This window comes from Hibiscus syriacus, unplaced genomic scaffold, assembly GCF_006381635.1.
Source record: "Hibiscus syriacus cultivar Baekdansim isolate YM2019G1 unplaced genomic scaffold, ASM638163v2 tig00110267_pilon, whole genome shotgun sequence".
In the NCBI taxonomy this organism is placed as follows: Eukaryota; Viridiplantae; Streptophyta; class Magnoliopsida; order Malvales; family Malvaceae; genus Hibiscus; species Hibiscus syriacus.
In genome coordinates this window covers 59,738-76,453 of record NW_024062655.1, presented here as the reverse complement: position 1 = coordinate 76,453, position 16,716 = coordinate 59,738, and the positions used below count along the sequence as shown (strand labels likewise).

General features: G+C 33.2%; 2 pseudogenes; both read left to right on the top strand.

The window, feature by feature from the left end:
• Positions 1 to 391: 391 nt before the first annotated feature.
• Positions 392 to 1,026, top strand: LOC120115623 (annotated as a pseudogene).
• Positions 1,027 to 7,272: 6,246 nt separating this feature from the next.
• Positions 7,273 to 10,337, top strand: LOC120115603 (annotated as a pseudogene).
• Positions 10,338 to 16,716: the final 6,379 nt, after the last annotated feature.

The window sequence follows — 16,716 nt, the reverse complement described above, 5'->3', positions numbered from 1 at the left end:
AAAATTTAAAAATAATAAATCAATCATTAATATTATATGATGTTCAATAAATAAGTTACTTACCGTTAACAATCGTTAATGTGATGATAGAATGCTGACCTGACATGTTAACCAGCTGACCTGCCCTGTTTTTGCCACACAAGATAGGAATTTTGGTCGAGTTTGACTATTTAGCCTCCTTCACCATCTCCATCGTCCTAGGTTCATTACCTAGAGACAATCACTGCCTGTTAAATTCTACATCACCCCATTCCCTTTAAACACCGTATAAAAGATCCCAGATTCTAGTCAATATATAGACCTCAAGAAGCTCCCTCCCCCATCACAGAATCATGCATAAATTAACCCTTTGCCTTTGAATTCATTCGCTCTGGTATAGTAACATGTGGAAATGGTTTTCAGTTGGACAAAGAGAAAACCCAGAAATGGAGATAAAAAAGTTCATCATATGAAGCTTGAGATCCCAATGCGTTTCATTTTCCCAATAGCTCTTGATCTTATGAAGGATCCGGTGACAATATCTTTTGGGATGATTTACGATCGAGAAAATGGCTTGAAGATGAGAATTTCACATGCCCTGTTATAAATCAAGTCTTAACAAGTTTCGATCAGATACCCATTAATTTTCTCAGGAAAATGATCCAAGTTTGGTGTGTGGAGCATCGGAGCAATGCATTGAAAGGATGCCAACGCCGAGAATCCCCGTCAGCTCAACCGAGGTCTCTAAAGTTCTATTTTTTATTATCAATTCGGAAAGAAGATTGGACAGATGTGAGTGTTTGGGTTCCGTTCACAAAATAAAAAAATGGGGTCTCGATAGCGAGCAAAATGGGCGATGCATTTTTGCAAACGATGCTGCCAATGTCCTCGTCGATGCGTTCGACGCAAGAGAAGAATGCCAATGTGTTGGAGGAATTATTGTATGTAATGAACTGGATGTTTCCACTTGCTCCTTCAGTCACGAAAGCTTCTCTCATGGTGATTTACCACATTGGTTTCATCACCAAACGAGAAAACAAAGGGTGAATTTGTCGAAATGAGTCTCGTTTCTTTACGGTTCAGAACTAGCAACTAAGTACCTATTTCGACCATATGAAAGCTAAGTAAATATGAAGAAAAAGTATTGATGGAAGCTCTTCAAGTTGGTGCATTTCAAAAGCTTTTGGTGCTCATACATCTTGGGTGCAATAATGAAACCAAAGAGAAAGCAACTGAGCTTTTGAAGCTGTTGAATCCTTACAGACTTGGATTGGAGTGTACTTATAACATGGATTTCAAGAACATCAAAAGATCTTTTTGAATTTTTCATCTTATATATTGTTAGAAATTCTTTATTCTTTGAAACCTAATTTTTTTAAAGCGATGTAGGCGTTCAAAGAGTGGGGCGATAGAGAATTTGGCTGCCAAGGATTTTATCTGGGTAATGAACTTAGGACGATAGCAAGGACGGAGCCATAACTAGATTTCAACAGAGGTCAAATCTTTTTAAAACTTTAAGTTATATATAATTTTAGCTTATTATTTGTTTATTTCAAAAAATATAAATGATAACATCAAATATGCATAGTTCTTATTTATATGAAATAACAAATTAAAAATTAAATTAAAGTAAATAATAAAAAAATGATTTTAAAAAGTACAAAAGACATAAATATCAAAATCACAATAAAAGTGTCGTTCCTTCAAATCTCGAAATGCATACACGAGCAATGTTGTATTAAAACAAACTCCTTGCAATATCTATTTCAATGTTGATAAGCATGCAACTCTAAAAAAATTCATCCTTCATTTTGTTGCAAAATGTTGTCTTGATGATATTCATCATAGAAAAAGCTCTTTCAGCACTTGCTGTAGAAACTGAGAGAGTCAATAGAAGTTTTACTGTTCGAAATATATATGGATAAGTATTCACTTTCCTAGTATCCACCAACCACTGACTTAGGTTAGAGATTGTTAACAATTTTCTTAGACCTAAATTCCAAGATAACTCCATCTCATAATGACGCAATTCTGTTTGTAAATCATTCTTTTCAACTTCCGTGAAGTCCTCTGGATAAAATTTATTCACAAGATTGCAAACGTCTTCAACCTTGAAAATTTTATCACCATCTCTTGGCTCCAAAGCACAACCAAAAGTTAATAACTCTATCGACTTCTCATTAAATCTATTGTTTAACTCTTGAAGTTGAACATCAACTATAGCATAAAAATTCTACTCGATAATGATGTTCAACTGTAAAATGATCTTGTTGGCGACGAGCGCGACCTCCTCTTTCTCTATAAACAGAACTTATATTTGTGATATCTATGTTACGACTTTCACAAAATAAGGTAACCTCCATAAAAAGATTATTCCATCCATCATCTCTAAATTTCTGCAAAAGTATCTATTAACTCTCAACAAGATGTAGTGAATTCAAAATATCTTGAGATTTTCATTGTAATGATTGAGAAAGTAAATCAATGATTTTCTAACATTTTCTTCATAAGATGTAAAATGAAGACAAAATCAAAGGAAGTCAAATTCTCTAAAGTCAAAGTCTCTAAAGATGTCGCGCTTCTCCACGTTCATAAGATGTACTTCATCATGAGTTTATATAGAACAATACAAGTGGCACTAATTATTTTTATCAAGCTTGAAATTGATCTCAAGTAAGAACCCCATCGAGTATCACCTGCCCTCTGCAAACTACTTGTTTGATTCAAACCAATTCCAGTTTCAAGTTATTCTTCTTCAATCAAATGATTTATCTCGTCAGAATAAGCATTTTGTAGTTCATCGATGTGCTTATATGAGGCAAGAACAACATTGATAATAAAGGATAACTTGGAAAAAATTGATAAACAGGTATGACCTCTTTCGCTGCAACTACTAGTGTCAACCGTAAACGATGGGTAAAACAATGCACATAGTAAGTAAAAGGACACTCATTGCTAACTAATGCTTGTAACCCATTCCACTTTCCTCGCATGTTACTTGCACTGTCATAACCTTGGCCTCGAATATTCTTTATGTCAAAGCAAGAACGAACGTAAAATATCTCATATTTTAAAGTCACTGCTAAGTATTAGGAACATGAATAATGCTAAAAAAAACATTCCTTTACTAGACCGAAATTATCAACATACCATAAAATAATAGTCATTTGTTGTTTTCTTGATACATCATCTGCTTCATCAATAATAACACAAAATTTCTCTTCACCAATTTCTTCACGAATTGCTCTCTTAATTTTCTCTGTTAGGATATGTAAAATCTCCTTTGTATCTCAGACGAAGTGTAAGAAGTATTTTTTGGAGTATTTTCTAATACAACTTTCAACATCTTTTTATAAGAGGCTAATTATTTCACGAGTTCAAGAAAATTTCCTCGGTTCGATGAAGATTCACTCTCATCACGACCTCTCATTGGTACCCCTTGTAAAGCTAACCAGCACAATGCGTCTATAGATGTTTCAAGTCTAAGCCTATTATTAGCAATTTGTAATTGTTTGCTTATGAAACACTTGTGGCAGGTGTCTAGACTGGTTAAGAAAATCCTCTAATTCTTGTTCAACAATTTACGAGGTGAATTAGGTTCTGAACCTACATGCATCTTAAAATAACAACTTTTTCCATTTACTTTCTTCTAATTTCGAAACTCTTTCATAGTGAAAGTCTTGTACGATGAATGACTATCTGGTTTGTTAAAAAGAAAGCAAATAAAACAGAAGGTAACATCATTTTCAGGAGAATATTTTAACCATGAACGAAAGTTTTTGTACCAAGAAGCTTGAAATCGGCGAGGATGAGAAACATGCCAAGATTTTTTGAATTCATAGAGCACTGGTTGATATGAACCCTCAACAATATAAGCTCTTTGAATTGCATTTCTTTCTTGTTCAGAATGATATTCTCATATTTGCTTGCTCGCTCCAAGTAATTAGAGTTTGTACTTGGTTTCTGATTTCTAGCTATCTTTAAAGGTCTATCTTCCGAACGTGAAACGTCAATAGATGTACCAGTTGAAGTTTCAATTGTTGTACTTATATTTTTTGAAATTCTCCGCTTTTCTCTTAAAAGCTCAATAATTGTTGAATTTTTTTCCCATGACAAGCTGCATTTATATAAAATTAATTCTGAACATAAAAAATCAAATTTAATAATCAATTAATCACCATTCACCTTAACAATTATTAGATTAACTAAAGTAATATTAAAATTAAATATAAGATCAAATAATTCTAATTATAAAATAAATATAATATTATTTAATTACGTACCTTTAAAAATTGAGTGTCGAACAATGGAGAATCAGATTAAAGCAATATTGGAGAAGCTTTAGTCGATGGTAGGATGATTAACTCAAGGTTTTTCTATGAAAGATTTTAATATTTTACTCTATTTATAAGCCTTTTGTCGGCTCCCACAATTATATTAATACTATGGTAAAAAAAACATAAAATTGGAGCAACGACACCAAGGGCCCTCCTCTCTGGCCAGCACTCAATTGGAAACTGCTAAGCTCTTTGCAGGATCAATTAAAGGGATCGATCCTGCATTAAGGATTGGTAGAAGTTAATTATATGGATAGATATATTGAAGATTATTTATGTATGGGATTTGTGTATTGACAATGAAACAATGGGGAGAGTTCAACAGTAGGAAGATTTAGGGATAACATTTTAGCTTAAAACAAGTTAATGATATTTCAAAACCCTAGTCTTGGATTTGATCGTAGATGTAATTTTAGTGTTGTGAACATATTATATATGCAGTGCATCACTGTTGTTGCGGATTTGAATTTGATAATATTTTAAAAAGTAATAATACTGTTGAAGGCATGTAATGGTTAAATATGATTTGAAAAATATAATTTTTGTTATGATTTTATTTAGGAACTACGAGATTAGTTAATTTAAAATTTTCAATACGGTTCTCCATTCCAAGTACGATTGTTCGAGGGTCAATGCCATTCTTACTGCTGCTGGTTTTGTTCCGTTCCTTGGGTTTCCATCAGTGGGATTCTTATCGTCTGATCAGTTTGGGTGTTTATTGGTGTTGCTGTACTCGATTTGACATCGGCAACATATCTTCATTCATGAACAACGGTTGTTGTCGGACTGGTTTATTATCTTTGAAAGTCAGTCTCTCCAACCATCTTTCTTAATTAATGATGTTCGTCCCTCCTCATCTCCAGCCGGTTCAGGTTCAATGCTTACCCAGTGGAGGAAAACTGAAAATTAATGCGGATGCTGCTTGTCCATTGATCCACGATCTTGCTGCACTTGCTATATATTGTTCGTGTTGATAGCGGTTTTGTCATTGCTGCCCGCACATGTGTGCTGCAAAATCAAGTTGGTTCTGTCATATCCGAAGCTTTCGTTATTTCTAGGTATTCTCCTTTCGATTGATCTTGCCACAATCGAGAGTGATGCGTTTCATTTAGTTAACCAATCGCTAAGTCGTGGCGATTATTTGTATGTGGTTAACTATCACTTAGTTGAAGTCCGATGGCTATTGGCTGCACATCTTCACATTAAGGTTTGCTGTATACGAAGATCGACTTATACCTCTGCACATCTTCCGATTAATGAAATAATTTATTATAAAAAAAATTTAATACTCGTTAGTAAAAAGATCTCTCTTCCCTTTATCTGAGTTTGATACTCATTAGTAAAAAAAATTCCTCTTACCTTTCTCTAAGTAGAAATTGTTCAAAACAAATTCGAAATTAAAGTCGATTAATAACTTACTAAGAAAACCTTAAAATGATTTTTCTCAACTTATAATTCATTTGTGTTTGACATGTATGTCATCAGTTTTATGTTGGTCACCGACTGATAGCATTTTTTATTTTGCCTTTACTTTTCTATATTACATCTTCGTGTTCTTTTGGTTTTTTTAGTTAATAATGACTTAGCCTTTACGGCGCATTTTTCTCTAACTTTTTTTTATATATTTTCAGTCTCTTTATCAATTGTTTGATCATTCTTTTCATTTAATTTTTCAAGGTAAGATTTGACTTCGCCTCCACTAATCAATATGACACTTATTTGTTATCATATTGATATTCACTGCTTTAGACTCTTATATTAGATTTAGATACTTGGTTCGTATGACTGTAAGCGAACCGAGTGAACATGAACATAACGAACACGAACAAGGGTATTTATGTTCGTTCGTTTAATTTTAATTGAAATAACAAACAAACACGAACAATTAAACGAACTAAATTTGTTGTTCGTACTCGTTCATTAAGAAATTTAGATTATTCATGTTTGTTCATATATGTTCGTTAAAATGATAAAAGAACACAAACGAATGTAAACAAACAAACAATAATTAATTAGGTTTATATTTGAAAAGATTTTTTTTTTCTTTCCAAATAATTTTAGGATTTATATTTTCTTTAATTGATTTGAGTAATTTTTTTATTTGGTTTTAAGAGTTTAAGGTTAAAATTTACTAAGTCTTAATATTTCAAACGGGTCTAGAGAACATAAATGAACAAACATAAACGAATGGATTACCGAACGGTCACGAACGTAAATGACGAACAAACCTTTTGTTCGTGTCCGTTCATTTAATTAAACGAACATAAAATATTATTCATATTCTTTTGTTTAATAAATAACCGAAGATAAACAAACTTTCCACCGAAAGATTGGTTGAACGTTCGGTTCGTTTACAGGCCTATTGGTTCGTGTTCGAAGATAATTTTCTTATGATGCTCAACTCTAATTTGCAATTCTCAATGGCCTTTCAGTAGTTTGATTATTTGTTGTGATTCGTTTGTTGCTGAAATCAAATTTGTTCATATTTATCTTTTTCTCGAGCTTTTTCGAAGTGTTTTTAAAGTTTTTCTTATATAATCTCAAGTGACTAGTTTCTTATGTCAATAATTATAAAAAATATATTCTAACTATATGTTTAATTTGTATTTATAATTATAAATTTTTTTATAATTTTTCAGTAAAAGTAATTGTTTTTATTTGCATAAAAAATTGAATCTGTTATACATAATTATAAAATAATTTTTATTTATAATTTTTATTAATTATTTACTGGTAAACTCTATAATATAGTTGTTTAAATTCAAAATCTTTAAAAGATTGGATGGATGAGTTAAAAAAAATTCAAAATTAGTATATAAAATGAAGTCAATGAAATTTGTATATAGCCGTATCGTACTGAACCGCTTTTTGAACGTCTTTTTTTTACCATTCCATTCTGGTTGGGGTTCAACGCTAATCTTATTCAAGGAGCCAAACACATCCGCTGAAATATCTACAAAAAGTTTTGCTCACTTAAACCCAGACTGCCACTTCTTCAAGCCTTAAACCTCTCTTTTCTTCTTCACAAAAATGGCTCTCCTCCATACCCGCACACTTCCTCGCCCAATTCCTTCCCTTTCACCCGTTTTTTCTTCATCAAAACCCCATTCCCAGAACTCACTATTCTTCTCCACAACAAAGGCTACGCCTTTCTCACTTTCAACACAACCCAGAAAGCTGCTTTGCAAACCCCCACTTGGCAAATATGTCAGGGAAGATTATCTCGTGGTAATTATCCTTCTTTCTTTTATTTTTTTATTTTGATTTCTGGGTTTGTTTTGTTTCGCCATTTACCCTATTGGGTTGCTGTAAAAATCGGGGGGAAAGGAAGATAAATCATGTGGTTTTATGAATTTTATTTTATCTCTTTAGGTTAACCATTTCTGGAAAATTTGAGTGGAGTTGATGACTGTTGACGTGAATTTTATGCTCTTTTCTTTGTTTTCGTTTCCCATTGATCTTCCCATACAAATAAGGGAGTATGTGCATTAATTCAATTAGTAGCTTTCCTCTGTTGAATTGATGAAATTTTGAGGGGTAAAAAGAAAGAAATTTGAAGAGTATTAATAGTTATTGTGCTTCTTTAGATTGCTTATAGGGATGTCAAAAAATGGAAGTTGGCGTTGGAGCACATGGTTATATATGTATAAGGGGTTAAGATATACTTACAGTGTAAAACTTTTAGTTTTACAAAAGTTTTTAGTAATTTAAGATCATTGGACGTGTGAAAACAGTTGAGATTATCTACTTGCTTTTTTAGTGAATATCTTCTCATTTACTACCAGTAATCTTAGCCGTCTATTTTGCAAAGGGATTATGAATAGAAAAGTTGTCTTTAGCATATGCTAAATTATAAATAATTAGAAAAATATTATGGTAGAGGGACATGGAGTTGTATGGAAGGATTATGTATGTGACCAACATTTACGAAGGCAAATGTTTCAGCATCCATGCTTTTCTTTTTTCCCTTCATATGGTAATGTTGTTTTATGAAATTTTGAAATTTGGTGAGTTGATATTGGAATTTCGGGTGAGCAGAAAAAGATGTCAGCTCAAGAAATCGAGGAGCTAGTAAGAGGGGAGAGAACGGTTCCCATAATTATTGATTTCTACGCAACATGGTGTGGTCCTTGTATTTTAATGGCTCAAGAACTTGAAATGGTAAGCTTTGTATACTGGATTTCTGCTTTGTTGTTCAATTGATAACTTTAATGTTTTGATTTAGTTGGTTGAGTTGAGATTCTTTCGGTTTTGAACTTATTTCCTGTGTGTGACCTTGGAGAATGCAAACACACACACACGGACACACATAGATACACGATTGAGTTCACATTCATTTTCTCTTCTCCTCAAGATTAGGATTCATAAAGGAGTTAACCTATCCCTATGTTTCCTCAATTCTTTGATTTCTTGAAATATTCATGTTCGGCACATTTTCAGACGTGTGTAGGGATATAACTCTCCAAAGAACCTTCGAATACATGTTCAGAACTAACTTTTGTTTGATACTACCTCTATCTTATATTAACATCCGAGCCTGATTAACATAAGTCCATCATCAACCATCATGAATATATAAGCCCGAAGCATTTAACACCATTCTAAACAGAATCTTCTGACTATACTAGAACTTTTGTTAAGTTCGCGGGTAATCAAACCGATAGCATCAGTTGCCATCTGAAGAATAAGTACCAGTGTGTCATGTACCTTATCTTCAATTTCACCAATGCTTACCTTAAAATCCGAAGTTCTTGATCCTAGTTTTACAATTTTCCAATAAAAATTTACCGAGATAAGCCAAATGCAATCATACTGATGCGATAAAGTAGAAGATGAAACCGTGAATTCGAGATTTCAGCCAAGATCTTGTCTGGCTGCAGAACTTGCCAAAATAGATTAAATTTATAGTACAAGTTATATGTCGGGAATTATATTTTAGATTGAATAATAGATTTTCTTTTGATGAATCTTAAGGCAACTGGAAATAATCCCTTGCACTAGACCATAGCTGAAAACTGAAAAAATACACTGCCGGTGGAAAGCAAGCCCGTACCAGAAAAATTTTAGATATATAGTTTCACTCTATGTTATCGAAGTAGTTTCGTAAAATAGGATGAGTATTGTATGATATCATGAGTTTTCCGCAACCATTTTCGGGTTTATCATTTAGGTCCTTCGAAATGGCATCGGAAAATTATGCAGTTTTGCATCTAATGCTCTAGTAAGATGCTTTCTTGCAATTCACAATTTGAACACAGTTTTGAAAGATAGCTTCTATATTTTCCAAATATTTCGGGATGCCGATTTCCGGTGAAGTGACGTTAAAACTGCCCTGAACTATGTTATGTGAATCGCCATGCAGAACTTAAGTAACAATTTCCCCCATTTCTTCTCAAACTAACTGGGGTTTGCTTTACGTATTTGGTTGCTTAGCTATAAAATGTTTTGGGAATCCACCAGATTTTGTATTTTCGTCAACCCACCGAAGTTTCTACGCGTTGACATTTAGGACCAGCTTGATTTGTTTGATCCAGTTTGGAGATTAACTTACTTTTCTTATAATCACAGCTAGCAGTGGAGTATGAGAAAAAAGCAATTATTGTCAAAGTTGATACCGATGACGAGTAGAATTCGCGCAAAACATGCAGGTAATTTGAGTAGTATTTATTCCTCGAGTTCTCTCCTTTCTGCTGTTTATCTACTTATGTTGCTCAGACATTTTGTTTTTCTTCGAAGTACTCATGTCATGTCAGTTTAAAGTAGCTGCTTTCCATTTTATGCCAGTTTCACTAGAAATCTTCTGGTCAGTTTAGTATAGTGGAAAGTGAATGGAACTGGAAATTTTGTTGTACCAGGTTAGAGGGTTGCCTACTTTGTTCTTCATCAGCCCGATCCAAACAAAGAGGCAATCCGGACCGAAGGCCTTATCCGATACAAATGATGCGTGATATACTAGACAACGAGATGCGAGGAGGAGAAGAAGGCTGATTATTTACTGCAAAATGGAACCGATGTACCGGATTTTGCTTGAAGGTGTTAATATGTATTTTCTGGTGCCTCCGATTTGATCCACATGTAGTTCCAAAGCACAAACATATGTATCACTCAGGTAATGGTTGTAGAATTTGTAACCGCATATTTCAATATGCATTTTTCAAATTGCTTTTATCAAAACAACAATGTTGGACTTAAACTGTAAGTTACTTGGTTCAATAGGCAGGATTTGTAAGTTCCATAAATATTCTATGTTTAAACATTGAAATTAATCTTTATTTGCAAAAATAGTAATCAACAAACATGTACATTTAATTCGGTGGTATGGTTTGGTCTTTAACGTAAAATTAATGTTTTAGAAATTTAAATGAAAATGAGCATAAATAATAAAAATTTACTAGTTCAATAATTAATCTAGTTGTATCTCGTTCGGATCTCTAACAGAAGTCGCTTCTCATTGTCATTCCTTCACTTATCAAGTATTGAGGCTTTCAAAGTTCTTCGTAACCGTAGAAGTTTTATATTCTCCAGAGTTCCTTGAAGCCTATAAATCTTCTCTAAAGCTTTATATTTTCTTGTGTTCTTCGAAATTATCTGGAATTACGTGTCCTTTGAACAGTTACAACCTTTTGACATGACCTTTAATGAACTCATGTGATCTATAATACAATATTTAACAATTATATCTATTTTGCATGTGAACCTATTAATAGCCACTGAGGTTACTCGAATAATTGACAATAGATTCACATACATCATGTAAACATTGCTCGATTCATTACCTCTAGAGAAAATACAATCTCTTTAACCACTAACATTAGTTCATGAGTTTAAATCACCTAAACAATTTTACGTTCATTGTCATCATTTCGTACTTGCTTTCACAATTTTTTTTCGTAGCTCTTAATATATTTTAATTGTTCGATTAAATTAATAGTAATACTATATTACGTGATATTAAATTGACTTTTAAAATCATTGTAGTTGAAGATCAACTTTTAATCTTATGGAATGGGGTATTAAAGTATGCAAAATTAAGGTTGAATTATTTTCAACCCTTTTGTTTGACTTTTTGGCTTTAGTATGGCTGCTATTTTGCAGGGTTGAAAAGTAAGTAATGAATTGTGTGAATTTTGTTTCGGTAGTTCTGCTGTACATCTTAATTATTTAAGGTTAAAAAACGATAGAAATTAACGCGACTAAAAGTATTATCAAAATACATAACAACTTAGATTGGATACAGTTAAAATAGTATCTTCTTTATGATATTATCAGCGGAAGGGTTTCAAACCGTGATCGCGGTCGTGTTTTCGGTCATTTCGTGTTTACCGTGACTGTGGCTGTCGCAGACGTTATTACGGGTGTAGCGGATAATTCGGATGGCGGTGCTACCGCTATTTTGAGGGCACCATCACGTTTTTGGACCGCATTTTGAAACCCTAATCAGCGGTACCATGCTTACTTCATGAAAGATGTTGATTCATGGATGATAATAACTTCAAGTTTAATTTATTGTTTATCTTCATTGATATGTATTTATTCATTGTCTTCTTTCTTGTTACATTTGTTAATTTTTTCACAGAATCTGCAGATTGTTGATTTTATAAAAACCCCGACTTTGATTACTCTTACGGTGGAATATAACCATATTGTTTGCCAATATTTTCCTTCTGTTCTTAAATTGATAATCGTTGCCCATATTTTTCATTCTTTAATACATTTAACATGTCTGATATGATTTTCTACATGTTATATATAGTAAATTTATTAAGTTCGTATTTTAACAGAATCGGATACCCTATTACTCGAAGCAACATGTATCCGACTTGAGGGTACCCTGATATTACAGGTCAGATGATGGGCCAATTTTTTGTTACTTGATCAGCCCGGGTACCCGATTTTGGACACTCCTAATGTAACACCCCAATTTAGGGGCTAAAATTAAGAAATTATAAAGTGGTGGATTTAATTTAGTATTTTAAAAGAAACAGGGGATTAAATTGTAAATTTATAAAGTTGGCAGACCGTTTTATAAAGTACAGAAAGTTCAGTGACTAAACTCTTGGTTTAGCCAATTTCCTATAGGAGAGAATTATAAACTCTCCACCGTGCGCAGAAACATAAAATTTTCCAGTTTTTCCTCTCCAACAACCCAACTTCCAACTCCGATCTACTCGCCGTCCGACCTCCAAACGACGAGCCGAAACCACCATCGTGTTCGTTGTCAATCGAGGAACAAAACCACTCAAACCTTTTATCGTGAATCATCGCCGTTCGTCGTGAATTTCAGTCGGAAGTATCGTTGGTAATAACTCGGTTTTAGTTGGTTTTTCATCGATTCACGACGATCGGGTCATCCGTTTACGACACCTCCCGCACCATCGTGTTCGTTGCATCGTTACGAGTTTTCCGGTGTAATCCATGGTCTCCGTCGACGGCGGCGCGTGAGGAGGTGAAGCGGTCAAAGTTTTCGATTTGTTGAAATCGAGTTCTCCGCCGTTCAAAATTGTGAACCGAGCTTTGTAAGTATCTCGAAATCGCTCAAAATAATTTTTAGAAATTTTTTCGGGATTTTAGCACTGTTCACACGCCCCCACGCGCCGCCACTGCGCGTAGGGAAGGAAAAAGTGACCGATTTGACCGGTCACAACCCGACCCGACCCGTTGACCCGACCCGTTGACCGTTGACCCTTTGACTGTTGTCATGTGTTGACCACTGTTGACCAAAACTTTGACTGGCTTTGACCGAGCATTAAACGACCTTTTTTTTTACCGAGTATACTTATCCTGACATTTTTCGACGTTCCAAATCCGATTCCGCAGTCCGTTTCTCGAAATTCGGACCCGAAGGCCTCTAAATTCGTAGTCAAACCCGTTGACTTTGATTTTGACCGAAAATTCCAAATTTTTGAAAAGTCACATTTTATGCTTTCGACGTCCTGAATCCGAATCCGAAGTTCGTTTCACCAAATTCGAACCCGGTAAGCCATCTTTCACTGATTTATAACTCGATTCGATCCGTTTATTGTAATTAAGCTCCGTTTCTGATATAATTTATGTTGATATGTATCTGAGGGATTATTGGAAGTTGAATTGAAGATCAAAGGCATTCGAATGGAATTTTATGGTCGATCAGTATTGCACGGAAATCGAGGTAATACTTTACTACCTCTTTATGCTTTATGGAACATGTTGATATTGGTAAATGCATGAATAAGATAATGTTGGTCACTTTTGTGGAGTTGAATAATTTATTCACTCGATATGAATGTGGTAGAAATTCTGTAACTGAATACGGATCGAATGACTAATATAAGAGATTAAAAGATTGTTAGAATTAAATTACAAGTTTGTGAATAGTGATAAAGAAATCAGACATGGATTTGTAAATTATATTTTATATCATCAAAGGTTAAATGTTAAAGGTACTTGGATGGAAAATTATGAGAATACTTCGGTATGGTAAAAATACGAAATTACCCTTATATTGGAAAATGATAAGAATTGTCCCTGGAAGTGGATTAATAAATCTGAAAAGACATATTGATACGATAAAAATATTGATGTGCATAAGAAATGATAGTTATACTTAGAAATTATGGTTTTTAACCCCAAGAGGGTTTATGCAAGATACTAGAAGTGTGTTAAGGGAATTATTTCAAGATCAGAGAGTGTTCAAAAAAGTAATTAATCATAGGATCTCTAAATTATATTATTTTCGTTAAGAGCTAATATCGAACTTATCTGGTTAAGAAATTACGGAAATGCCCTTAAGAGGTAGAATAGTCTGAGATGACTTTGAATGAGAAAATACTTAGAGGATTCGTACTTAACTCGATTAAGTACGAATTTAATTGTTAAGATCCCGACTTAGTGCAGGAAAATTCCTGATATTCCGTTTGTAAAGTCTGAGAATACACTTGACCTGAAAATATTCGAATAATGAGTAAATACTTGAAGAGTAATTTATCGGGGTATTCTGCTGTTAGAATTGTTCGAAAGGACTGAAGTAAATGATAAGATTGAATTAAATAATAAGATCGGATGGAAGGAAAAGATTGAAATATTGTATATTTATAAAATGACCAAAATACCCCTGTAATGGAAATGACCCAAGAATATCACCAAGCTCAAGAATGATTGAATATCCTCGAGCTCTGAAATGAATGGAATAAAACTAAACATCAAAATTACCAAAATACCCTTATAGCCTAAATTTAGTAAATGACTTGGATTAATTAAGGAATCCAAGTAAGCATAGGTATTGGACTACCTTTAAAGGTAATGAAAAATAATTTAAGTGAGTAGATCAACTCTAAAGCTATGCAATACCTGGATGACATAGATATTACTGGAATATGTGTTCGTCTTCTCAAGTTTGGCTCGATGACAAATTTTGGAAGTATTCAGTTCAGCTAAGATCTAGATCGTATTCAGTACTAAGAATTGGACGTTTGTTCGACAAATCAACCACAAAGACCAAATTGAATGGAATGAAAGTATAACATGTATCTGAAATTCAGGAACGTTTAAATTATTATGGAAAATCCTGAAGTAACTGGATTGGACTTGAATGTTAAATGAACTAAGTAACTCAATGACTGAGGATTAAGTAAGAGATTGGAATAAGTTTGGAATCTCGGATGAACTTATATGATGTATCATCCCTATGGATTATGAACCACAAGTCAAGTACGTCAGCATTTCATGGTATAGTTGAAACATGGAAATAAAATAAAGACCATTAGAATATTTGCTTGTCTCCTTAAGATCTATTTAGTGATGACTCAGATGATGATTTGTGGATAAGAATATTTGGTATTAAAGAGTAAATACCCTGAAAGGTTAATGAATTGACAAGTTGGTAAGTATTGGTTCTAGAAGCTATTCATCTGGAATTGTTCGATAATCGGATTAATCGTCATAGATTGTAAAGATTCTGAATACCTTCAAATTTCGTAGAGCTTCATAAAAGTGTACGAATAAGATGATCCCGATGAATCATATCCTGAATAACCGATGATTTTGTCAGTTAACAAACTCTTCTAATAGTGATTCTAATTTTCGGCATTCTATTGGTAAACTGAATATTTGTGTTTCTCTGCCCGATAAGATTATCCAGTACCTCCGAATAATAATTGTAAACTCTGGTGTGTTCCCTAATCATATAATTATTTTATCTGATTTTCGACTTGAATTCTGTTCTGATACATGACCTGAATTCTGTTCTGATTTCTGATATGGATTATGTTCTAATATCTGTTCTGAATTCTGTTTTGATTTCTGATATCTCCGTTTAATGACGAAAAAATGTTTTAATTGGGGGGTATTGTTGAAGGAAGAATTTTCGCAGGTTCCTCGGCTTTGTGCTCAGGGCCTTATATGTTGTGTTGGGTTGGGTGTATGGTTCTGGGGAACCTACACATTATGTTGTGTTGGGATGGGGGTATATGTATATATATATATATATATGTTTTAAAAAAGATCTGAAAAGTTACATGGTTTTTGGGAACACACTAGAAAACCTATTCTGATCTCCTGAACTCAGTCATCCTAAATATTTCTCTGAACTGAAAGCTCATTGTCCGTTACCACCTGAAATATCAGTATGATCTCTGCTCAGTATAAAAATCTGTAAATGTTCGGAAACAATAAGGAAATATATATTTATATGTATCTGCACGTTCATCAGCATCATCTGGTAGTTCTGTATTACTGAGCTTTTCGAAGCTCACTTTATTACTCACCTTTTCAGGTTCAAAACAATTGTACCAGTGCATCTATCGACTTCAGTAAGGGAGTTCTTCCGGCATGGTTGCAGAGTATGGTACTTGTGATTAGGGGGCATGTAATTGTATTTTGATTTATATACAAGTTTGGAAATCTGTTTTATTTTTAAATAGTGATAAATGATTTTATAAGTTTACATGTTCTGATAAAAAGTTTTAAATTTTCGCTATTTTTACAGTGGGTCGCTCCGGTGGCCCTAATATGACTTCCCGGATCGGATCGGGCTACCCGCATCGGTCTGGGGGTTACACCTAATTATTATCTAGTGGCAATAATACAAGATTTATAATAATTGATATTATTTAAAAATATGAAAGATATTTATATATTATCTCATATTTGTTAAATAAGATTACATTTTTATGAAAATGTTATTATTTTTAATAATTTTATCTCTTAAGTTTATAGTTTTTTTTAATTTAATTTTTAATTAAATAAAAATATGAATAATGAATTATAGAAACATACATCCATAGAATATATCGTTATATATATTAATTATATTAGTTTAAAATTTATTTAATATATTAATTATATTAAGTTAATATGTTAAATGTAGTTACAATAAAATGAGAAAGAAATTTAGAAAATAAAAAAAATTGCAATAAAATGAATT